This window comes from Salmo trutta, chromosome 4 (genome assembly GCF_901001165.1).
Source record: "Salmo trutta chromosome 4, fSalTru1.1, whole genome shotgun sequence".
NCBI classification, from domain to species: Eukaryota; Metazoa; Chordata; class Actinopteri; order Salmoniformes; family Salmonidae; genus Salmo; species Salmo trutta.
The window spans coordinates 7,702,142-7,712,905 of NC_042960.1; positions in this window are offsets into that span (position 1 = coordinate 7,702,142).

Consider the following 10,764-nt stretch of genomic DNA (forward strand, 5'->3'; position numbering starts at 1 on the left):
CCCCCCAGGGATCCCCTCTAAGACGGGCCTGCCTTTATTTAGCTCCAAGGCCATGTCCTCTGCTGGGGTAAGGTCAGCCTTTGGTGACCCACCACCCGTGCCTTGTCTGTGGGTATTCTTTTTCACTGCTAAAACAGTACAGACAATGTGTGAGCAGGCACCTTCTGGGTACAATATATGCTTGTGCTTTGTTAAATATTAGTCAGGGACCATACCATTCTGCAGAATGTTCTTGTATTTGATTTTGACCTGCTGCCATGTCCGTTTTGGCCCGTTCATGTTTAATCTACACACACACACACACACACACACACACACACACACACACACACATTTAATGGAGTCACACTGCAAAAAATTACTTGGTATTTTTGTCTTGTTTTCAGTAAAAATATCTAAAAATCTATCATAGCTTTATACAGTGTGATGGAGTTACTTTACACAATTTCACTCATATCTGCAGTGCATTTCAATTAAAAATTTAACCGTTTCATAATTACAGTACAACTGCATTTTTGGAGATGTGAATTAAATATTTGAATTGTAATTGTGATGTTTCAGCGGAGCGGTGACTGTGTAATTGTGCACTACTTACGCATTCAGGCGGTCTGCAATACTTTGCCACGCTTTTTCTCTTTGCTTTATCACTGTGGCGGTGTTGCCTTTCTTCTTAATTATATCTTTTACCTCCTCGTATGCCTCCATGAGGATTTGTGCTTCCGACGGGGAAAAGTACGCGGCTCTAGTTGCCATGGTAAATCAGTTAATCTGTGATCTGTGGCGGGGTCTATTTGAGTGAGCCGTGAGCGCGCACCTATCCAGGATTGGTTTCACCTGGCTTAATGAATCCGTGTCTGCTCATCCTGGCTTGGTCTTTGTGCAACCAATTAAGCCTGGACGCACATGTTTTGGCTTCATTGAGCTCAGCTGAGTCATTTATCCCGGATGTCTTAATTCTACTTTTGTGCAACAGGCCCCTGGTTAACGACAAGATTAACAACAACAACAACGTACCTGTGTGATGACAAAACGTAAAACAGCAGTAGTGTTGAAGGACTCTCACTCCTCTATAAAATAAAAGGATACAAACATTATAATAAAAATTGGACGGGGATCACACGAGAACACGAGAACTAAAGTAATGGCAAACAAGCTAGCATTAAAACGGCAAAAAATAACCAAAATACATTACGACATGCTTGGTCAAATGTTAATTTCACTGTAGATTACCACATTAAGTGATGACTGGGTCACAATAATAGGCTATAACAATCAAAGTAATTTCATTCGAAAGGAGCAGACAACTCTCCAGGCTACCATTTTCCTCCAACATGGAGGTAATTTGTGCTCAAGCTATAACAACTGAACGGCAGGCAAAGGTCCACAATGTCAGTCAAAGACTATTACAAAACATTCAAAACTAATATATATTATAACTAATGGCTCTTACATTAATGTACAATGTAAATATTGCCAGAAGTTTGGCCTGAAATATTGCCTACAACAAATATTCCTAATAATGGTTGTAAAGGTCAAAGGTCAGGAATATTATTTGGCTAAACTTTATTATGGCAGAGATATGGATACATTGACAAGATACTTATGTCTAGGCCCTAACAATGGGATTCGTTGTCCACGGAACGGAACGGCGGGCTGTCAAGCTACCGCCTATTCCTCTCGTTGGATTGGTGGATACATCTCGTTATTTGAATAATTTTGGGAATATTCTATGAGAGGTTTTGACCTCAAACGCCTGCATATAAACAAAAGTAAATATGCATAGACGTCTCCAAAATAAAGTGTTTTTTTTCTCAAAGTTGCCGCGATGTCACGTGCATTAAAATAAATAAGCCTCAGGTATCAAAATATAAATTCATGTTGATCTTGATTAAATTCGACACTCTTATTGCTCCCCATATAAAAATTCCTCACCTGCTTAATAATTAAGGATCTGCTTCAAGTGGACAGATTTTGGGCAGAGATATGGCTCTCGCTTCAACTCCCTTTCTCTGATTATGACCAGGGAGGAGGTGAGAACCTTGGGAGTGTGGTGCCGGGGAAATAACCTCTCACCCAACGTCAACAAAACAAAGGACCGCAGTGGAGAAGGTGGAAAGCTTCAAGTTCCTCGGCGTACACATCACTGACAAACTGAAATGGTCCATCCACACAGACAGTGTGATGAAGAAGGCGCGTAATTGAGAGCATCCTGTCGGGCTGTATCCCCGCCTGGTATGGCAATTGCACCTCCCACAACCACAGGGCTCTCCAGAGGGTGGTGCGGTCTACCCAATGCATCACTAGGGCCAAACTACCTGCCCTCCAGGACATATACAGCACCTGATGTCACAGGAAGGCCAAAAAGATCATCAAGGACAACAACCACCCGAGCCACTGCCTGTTCACCCCTCTATCATCCAGAAGGCGAGGTCAGTACAGGTGCATCAAAACTGGGGCCGAGAGGCTGAAAAACAGCTTCTATCTCAAGGCCATCAGATTGGTCATCATATGTATATACTGTATTCTATTCTACTGTATCTTAGTCTATGCCGCTCTGACATTGCTCGTCCAAACATTGCTCGTCCATATATTCTTAATTCCATTCCTTTACTTTAGATTTGTGTGTATTGTTGTGAAATTGTTAGATATAATTTGTTAGATATTACTGCACTGTTGGAGCTAGAAACACAAGCATTTCGCTACACCGCAATAACATCTGCTAAACATGTGTATGTGATTTGATTTGATTGGAGATCAGAATGCCAGTTTTATTTTTATCCACAAGAGGTCAGCATTGTATCAATAAAACCATCACCACAGCTCTCTCCTCTAAATCCAAAACGCTTTGTCAATGGAGCTTTTGAGAGTGTCTTGGCAACATCTGACCCAACAGTGAGACAGACGCTGCTGGTACCTTTGGGCGGAAAGTTGGACTCTGACTCAGTCCTCAAGAAACATTCCATGTCAAATGATTTACACTTTCCCCATTAAAACAAGCCAAAGTTCTGAGAAACCCTTTTAATCTCAAATAATGTGCTAGTAATTCATGTAGCTAAACGTACAGTCAGTACAGGCCAGTGTTGATGTCTACAGAGCCAAAGTAGACAGAGTTGAGGCCGAAAGTAAAATAATATCTAAACCAATTGGTTCATAAGATCTCAACATTGGACCGGAGTGCGAGTGTGGTGCTGTGTGGTTAGGTCGAGGTGAGGTCTTGGGTTGTGGGTTGTTCCTGGGGTTTAGACTTGAGTGGAAGTTGAGGTTCTGTTTGGCCTGGTTGCTATAACATGGAGCAATACTAGTTCACCTTTTAGGGCTCATTAAGCTAAGTTTTCATGTTCTTTTGTCATGCACAAATATTTTAAAGATAAAAAAATAAATCTGTTTTGGTAGGCTTTGATATGATATTTTGATAGGCTAACTACAGCAATGCAGGGCAGAATAAAAAATATTGCGAAAACGTGTCTGGATGCAATAGGTTGCTGTGCCTGTGTATAGAAACGTTTTGATGGGTGGAGGAATACAGTGTGTAGTGCGAAGGAGTGTGTGTGTGTGTGTGTGTGTGTGTGTGTGTGTGTGTGTGCGTGTGCGTGCGTGTGTGTGTGTGTGTGTGGCAGATTGACGTTTATTTGGATGAACACAGAACTTAGCGATATCCGCTAGATAGGCCAGCTGCAAAGTCAAAATTGGCTATATTGTAAACATTTATGAAAACAGAAATATGCCTTTTGGTCTTAATTTAAGGTTAAGGTTAGGCATTAAGGTTAGCAGTGTGGTTAAGGTTAGGGTTAAGGTTAGGTTTAAAATCAGATGTTATGACTTTGTGGCTGCGCCAGCTAGTGACCACTCTGCAGAGCTCCCTCCAGAACAACATTCATGAGTATTCAGACCCCTTGACTTTTTCCACATTTTGTCACCTTACAGCCTTATACTAAAATGGATTAAATTGATTTTTCCCCTCATAAATCTACACACAATACCCCATAATGAGCAAAAACAGGTTTTTAGAAAAGTTTTATTAAAAATAAAAAAACTGAAATATTGCATTTGCATAAGTATTCAGACCATTCACTCAGTACTTTGTTGAAGCGCCTTTGGCAGCGATTACAGCCTCAAATCTTGTTGAGTATGACGTTACAAGCTCGGCACACCTGTATTTGCAGAGTTTCTCTCATTCTTCTCTGCAGATCCTCTCAAGCTCTGCCAGGTTGGATGGGGAGCGCCGCTGCACAGCTATTTTCAGGTCTCTTCCTAGAGATGTTTGATCGGGTTGAAGTCCAGGCTCTGGCTGGGCCACTCAAAGACAATTAGAGACTTGTCCCGAAGCCACCCTTGTGTTGTCGTGGCTGTGTGCTTAGGGTCGTTATCCTGTTGGAAGGTGAACCTTTACCCCAGTCTGAGGTCCTGAGCGTTCTGGAGCAGGTTTTCTTCAAGGATCTCTCTGTACTATCCTCCGTTTATCTTTCCCTCGATCCTGACTAGTCTCCCAGTCCCTGCTGATGAAAAACATCCCCACAGCATGATGCTGCCACCACCATGGTTCACCGTAGGGATGGTGCCAGGTTTCCTTCAGACGTGACGCTTGGCATTCAGGCAAAAGAGTTCAATCTTGATTTCATCAGACCAGAGAATCTTGTTTCTCATGGTCTGAGAGTCCTTTAGGTGCCTTTTGGCAAACTCCAAGAGAATGTCATGTGCATTTTACTGAGGAGTAGCTTCCTTCTGGCCACTCTACAATCCTGTCTTGGAGCTCTATGGACAATTCCTTTGACCTCATGGCTTGGGTTTTGATCTGACATGCACTGTCAACTGTGGGATCATATATGGACAGGTGTGTGCCTTTCCAAAAAATCATGTCCAATCAATTGAATTTACCACAGGTGGACTCCAATCAAGTTGTAGAAACATCTCAAGGATGATCAGTGGAAACAGGATGCACCTGAGCTCAATTTCGAGTCTCATAGCAAAGGGTCTGAATACTTATGTAAATAAGGTATTTCAGTTTTTTTATTTGTAATACATTTGGAAAAATTCAAAAAACCTGATTTCGCTTGTTATTATAGGGTATTGTGTGTAGATTGATGAGGAAAATGTTTTATTTAATCAATTTTGGAATCAGGCTGTAATGTAACAAAATGTGGAAAAAGGGAAGGGGTCTGAATACTTTCCGAATGCACTGTAGTCTCCCTGTCTGTGTCGGCCCCTGGGCCCTGGCCCTGTAAGAGCAGGGCAGAGTGCCGGGCTGGCTGGCCGGTGACAGGCCCTTGGCTCCCAGCCTCTCTCATACAGTGATCCCCTCGGGGCAGCCTGCCCAGCGAGCCACCAGCCCTTTCATACATTCCCCCACACTGCCCCCAGCCCCAGGCCTTTACCCACCCGCTGCCAACCAACGCAGAGCCACACAACCGTGTGTGCCACCCAGCGCTCCCCAGGCAGACCCAGACACCTGAGCTGGCACAGCAGAGAAGGAGAAGAGGGATGGAGGGAGGGATGGAGGGAGGGAGAGCCCAGCCAGACTTCTAGCCAGTCGGCCAGCCAGCGATCCCTGCACCCCGCTGCAGCTGTTCCGTCCCGCTCCACAACGCTCCCACTGTTCCACTTCCAATACAGAACTAATTAAAACTGTGCCCATCTCCGGCCCTGCCAGAACGCCCCCCCCCCCCCCCCCCCCCAACACACGCACTCACGCACGCACGCACTCACGCACACACACACACACACACACACACACACACACACACACACACACACACACACACACACACACGCACACACACACATACACACACACACACACACTCCTCCCCCCTCTACCCCCAACTCCTCCTCCCTCCTAAACCAACCCCAACAGCTGCCTCCACTGCACAGTTGAATTGAGTTATTGACCAGCCTAATTGTAAACTAAATTTACTGCTTTCGCGCTTTCTTCCATTGATTAAATCATCATGTAATTGATTCCTTCTCTGTGGGCTTCTCTCTGCTCTGCTCCCCCTTCCTACCTCATGTTCCCAGTATGCCTTTACAGAACTGCTTGAGAAATTAAGCGCAGGGCTGTGGTGCACCCTGCTGCCAGCAAGGCATATAAATACCAATTGTGCCATAATAGTAGGTGATCTTGGCCTAATTAAAAGATCTCAGTTATAATCTCAGAGGTCAGGAAATACCATATAAGGTCAGGCCACCAACTGACACGGTATTATCAGGTGTTCATTACATATCCCTGGTGTTATTGTTTTCCCACGTTGCCAACCTCCACGTTTGGGGCTCGGAAACCTTCCTCTTACCACAAAATTACACAACAGTGATAGCTTCCTTCTGTAATTTCAAGGCAAATTTGTTGTTCCAGAGGACCAGAAATAGGTTCTAGCTTCTCTCTCTCGCATCCATCCACCCCATAATTGCCATGCAAAAAAATAATGAAGAGTGTTGCCTTCCAAGAGCAGCAACCCTCCTAGTCTCGGCCACTTCCTTTACCTTGTCCTCACCAAGCATTCCGATATAGATTAGCTGGAAATCTTTCCTGCTCTGCCAGGATAATCCCTTGACCGTGTATTAGGAATGATTTGGGCACACTGTATTCCGGCCAGAGCAGGACATGGCTGGACCTTAGTTTTCATTGCACCCCCCATGATTTGGGTGTTCCGATTGTTTTACATTGTTGAGGGAGGGGGGTCTTTTGTCGTTGAAGAGGGGGGCAAGAAAGTGGCCAATGTATATTACTTGTACTGTGGAAACAGAGTTCAAAGTCATCGTGTGGCCGTGAGTAGATGAATTAGAGTCACTGTTAAAGGGCAGAGTCGGAGCCCTCGGAGGAGTGTGTGTGTGTGAGTGTGTGAGTGTGTGGTTTGAAACCAGGGGGTCCCGGGAGTGAAGTTATTAAGAGGTTTGAAGTCTGAGGGGTATTTCCACATTTTTCAGCTACACCGACCGACGTTACCCACCGCAAAGCTGGGTTACATTCATCAGTCAGGATTGTTAGTAATATGAATGAGGATTTCAACAAAAGAGCGCTGCACGGCCTAGTGTGGGAGATGAAATATCTGTACGTGTTCCAGTGGAGACAGTGTTACATACACTCTTAGACAGTAAGGCTCCTTCTACCTGGAACCAAAAAGGGTTCTCCAAAAGGTTCTTCAATGGGGACGGCCGAAAACCCTTTTAGGTGTATAGACAGTGTGTATAGACAGTGATACATATGGAAAATCCAATATAGATGTGAGCTAGAGGATATAGGCATGATGTCCACAGTCGTTTCTGACAGCCCTCTGTCAGGTTCTATATACTGATCTGAGACTCTACAGTGCATTCGGAAAGTATTCTGACCCCTTGACGGTTTCCACATTTTGTTACATTAGACTTATTTTAAAATGCATGAAATACATTTTTTTCCTCATCAATCTACAAACAATACCCCATAATGACAAAACGAAAACAGACCCTTTGCTATGAGACTCGAAATTGTTTCCATTGATCATCCTTGAGATGTTCCTACCACCTGATTGGAGTCCACCTGCGGTAAATTCAATTGACTGGACATGATTTGGAAAGGCACACACCTGTCTATATAAGGTCCCACAGTTGACATTGCATGTCAGAGCAAAAACCAAAGCCATGAGGTTGAAGGAAGTGTCTGTAGAGCTCCGAGACAAGATTGTGTCGAGGCACAGATCTGGGGAAGGGTACCAAAACATTTCTGCAGCATTTAAGGTCCCTAAGAACACAGTGGCATCCATCATTCTTAAATGGAAGAAGTTTGGAACCACCAACACTCTTCCTAGAGCTGGCCGCCCAGCCAAACTGAGCAATCGGGGGAGAAGGGCTTTGGTCAGGGAGGTGACCAAGAACCCGATGGTCACTCTGACAGAGCTCTAGAGTTCCTCTGTGGAGATGGGAGAACCTTCCAGAAGAACAACCATCTCTGCAGCACCACCAATCGGGCCTTTATGGTAGTAGCAAGACGGAAGCCACTCCTCAGTAAAAGGCCCATGATAGCCCACTTGGAGTTTGCCAAAAGGCACCTAAAGGACTCTCAGACCATGAGAAACAAGATACTCTTTTGCCTGAATGCTAAGCGTCACATCTGGAGGAAACCTGGCACCATCCCTACGGTGAAGCATGGTGGTGGCAGCATCATGCTGTGGGGATGTTTTTCAGCAGCAGGGACTGAGAGACTAGTCAGGATCAAGGGAAAAGATGAACTGAGCAAAGTACAGAGAGATCCTTGATGAAAACCTGCTCCAGAGCACTCAGGACCTCAGACTGGGGCGAAGGTTCACCTTTCAACAGGACAACGACCCTAAGCTCACAGCCAAGACAACGCAGGAGTGGCTTCGGGACAAGTCTCTGAATGTCCTTGAGTGGCCCAGCCAGAGCCAGAACTTGAACCCCATCGAAAATCAAAATAGATGTGCAGCGACGCTCCCCATCCAACCTGACAGAGCTTGAGAGGTGTGTGTAGATTGATGAGGGGAAAAAATTATTTAATCCATTTTAGAATAAGGCTGTAACCTAACAAAATGTGGACAAAGTCAAGGGGTCTGAATTCTTTCTGAACCTGTGAAAGAGTGTCACACTAGGCTGTGTAATAGAACTGTATATCACGCCTGCTCTACTGCAGAGCTAGTGTGTGTGTGTGTGTATGTGTGTGTGTGTGTGTGTGTGTGTGTGTGTGTGTGTGTGTGTGTGTGTGTGTGTGTGTGTGTGTGTGTGTGTGTGTGTGTGTGTGTGTGTGTGTGTGTGTGTGTGTGTGTATGGCGAGCTAACATCAGGAGCAAATGGTCCTCTAACAAGATTTCTCATTTTATGACATGATCTGAAGCTGTGCCGGAGCTCCCTGGAGTGGGCCGGGTCAGCATGTATCATTTTAATTATTCATTCATGGAAACACACCGTGACTGTGTTGTATTACTCAGAGTGACTGTCTGGGTGTTGAAGCAGTGGCAGTCCCAGGCTGAGTCCCAAATGGCACCCTGTTGCGTATCTAGTACACTACTTTTGATAGGGCTTTGGTCAGAAGTAGTGCACTATATAGAGAATAGGGTGCCATTTGAGACGCCAACCCAGTCCCACACCGGGTACATAATACAGCATTAGACATGGAAAATCCCTTCCGGATGGGCCAGGCTGAGGGGAGAAAAGACGGGCTTATTTCACCTAAAGTGAATAGGACAGTATGGGTAAGACAGGGGTTTTAGTGGTTTAGCAGTTCAGTGCCTGTGTTTGAAAGCATGCTCTTTCAGCAACGTGGGTGGCAAGGTTTCTTCTTACTACCATCTCTCCCCAGTATTGTAGTTGGCTCTTTGCACTTGTCAGAGCCATTGCTCACTTGCTCGGAAAATGTTAATATTGTTTTATAATGAAAGCCGAGAGGGACGTTGTTGAATTCCCCCACACACACAGCACAGCCCGCAGGACCGGAGAGCTTGTTGTCATCGCAGATGTCCAAATTCAATTAGCATATTTATTGTTTTCCTATTTTTTTCCAAGGAGGGCATTCTCTCTACGCAGACGGTCCCAGTGCTGTGTTCCCGTAGCTACTCCTCCATGTGAAAACACAGTGTGTCACGTAAACACAGGACGGAGAACAACAAGCACAAGCAAAGAGAAACTTTCCACTCCTTCCTGATCCTCCTCTCTCTCTCTCTCTCTCTCTGTCTCTCTCTCTCTCCTCCCACTCCTTGTTGTCCTTTATTTGTAGTCTAACACTTGGCATTAAATCTTATTATTTTTTGGTAAATAAAGCTGTTTCTAGTAGGAATTACACACAACTTAGTGTGAGGTCCTTTTCATAAAGGGGGTCTGGAACCTTTCATCTAAAAGGTTTTCTATTTGTGCTGCTTTGAAAGAGAGAAATCAGGTTTTCTCGCGCTTCTGGGGGTGAGTTTGGGATTCTGTCTGGGCATTGTGGTGAGAGTTATTCCAAGAGGCTGCATTTGTTCCTTATTTTCCCCCTTTTGTTCTCAGCTATGCTGTAAGTAGTTCCAGGTCCCCCCCCCCCCCCCCACACACACATATACCCTCATCTGTGTGTGCATCTGTGTGCATGTGAGGGCAACGCGACATGACACCTGCTGTTGGGATGAATGGGGTCAGCGGCAGGGCCCATCCAGCAGCTGCCTCTTCCCACTGCAGCCACAGACACTCACAGTGCCAGATAGAGCCACGTTAGTACAGCCACAACCAGAACCACTGGGACTGGGGCCCATATAGTGCACAACACAGCGCCCCCTACCACCACTGCAACCTCAGGGAGAGCAGACAGTGCAGGAATGGGACATGTCATTATGCTGTCACTACAGAAAGGGTTAGGGATTAGAGAGGTGCTGAGAAACAAGACATCTGTTTTTTTGGTCTGACCTGTCTGTGCTCTCTTTCTCTGTGTGTGTGTGTGTGTGTGTGTGTGTGGAGCAGTGGTGGAAAAAGTACTGAATTGTCATACAAATATACCTTAATAGAAAATGACTCAAGTAAAAGTGAAAGTCACCCAGTAAAATACTACTTGAGTAAAAGTCTTAAAGTATTTGGTTTTAAAAGTACTTAAGTATCAAAGTAAATGTAGATGCAAAAAAATACTTAAGTATAAAAAGTAAAAGTACAAATAATTTTAAATTCCTTAATTACTCATTAAGCAAACCAGACGGCACTATTTTCTTGTTTTTTTAATTTACGTATAGACAGGGTCACACTCAGACATCATTTACAAACAAAACATTTGTGTTTAGTCAGTCCGCCAAATCAGAGGCAGTAGGGATGACCAGGGATGTT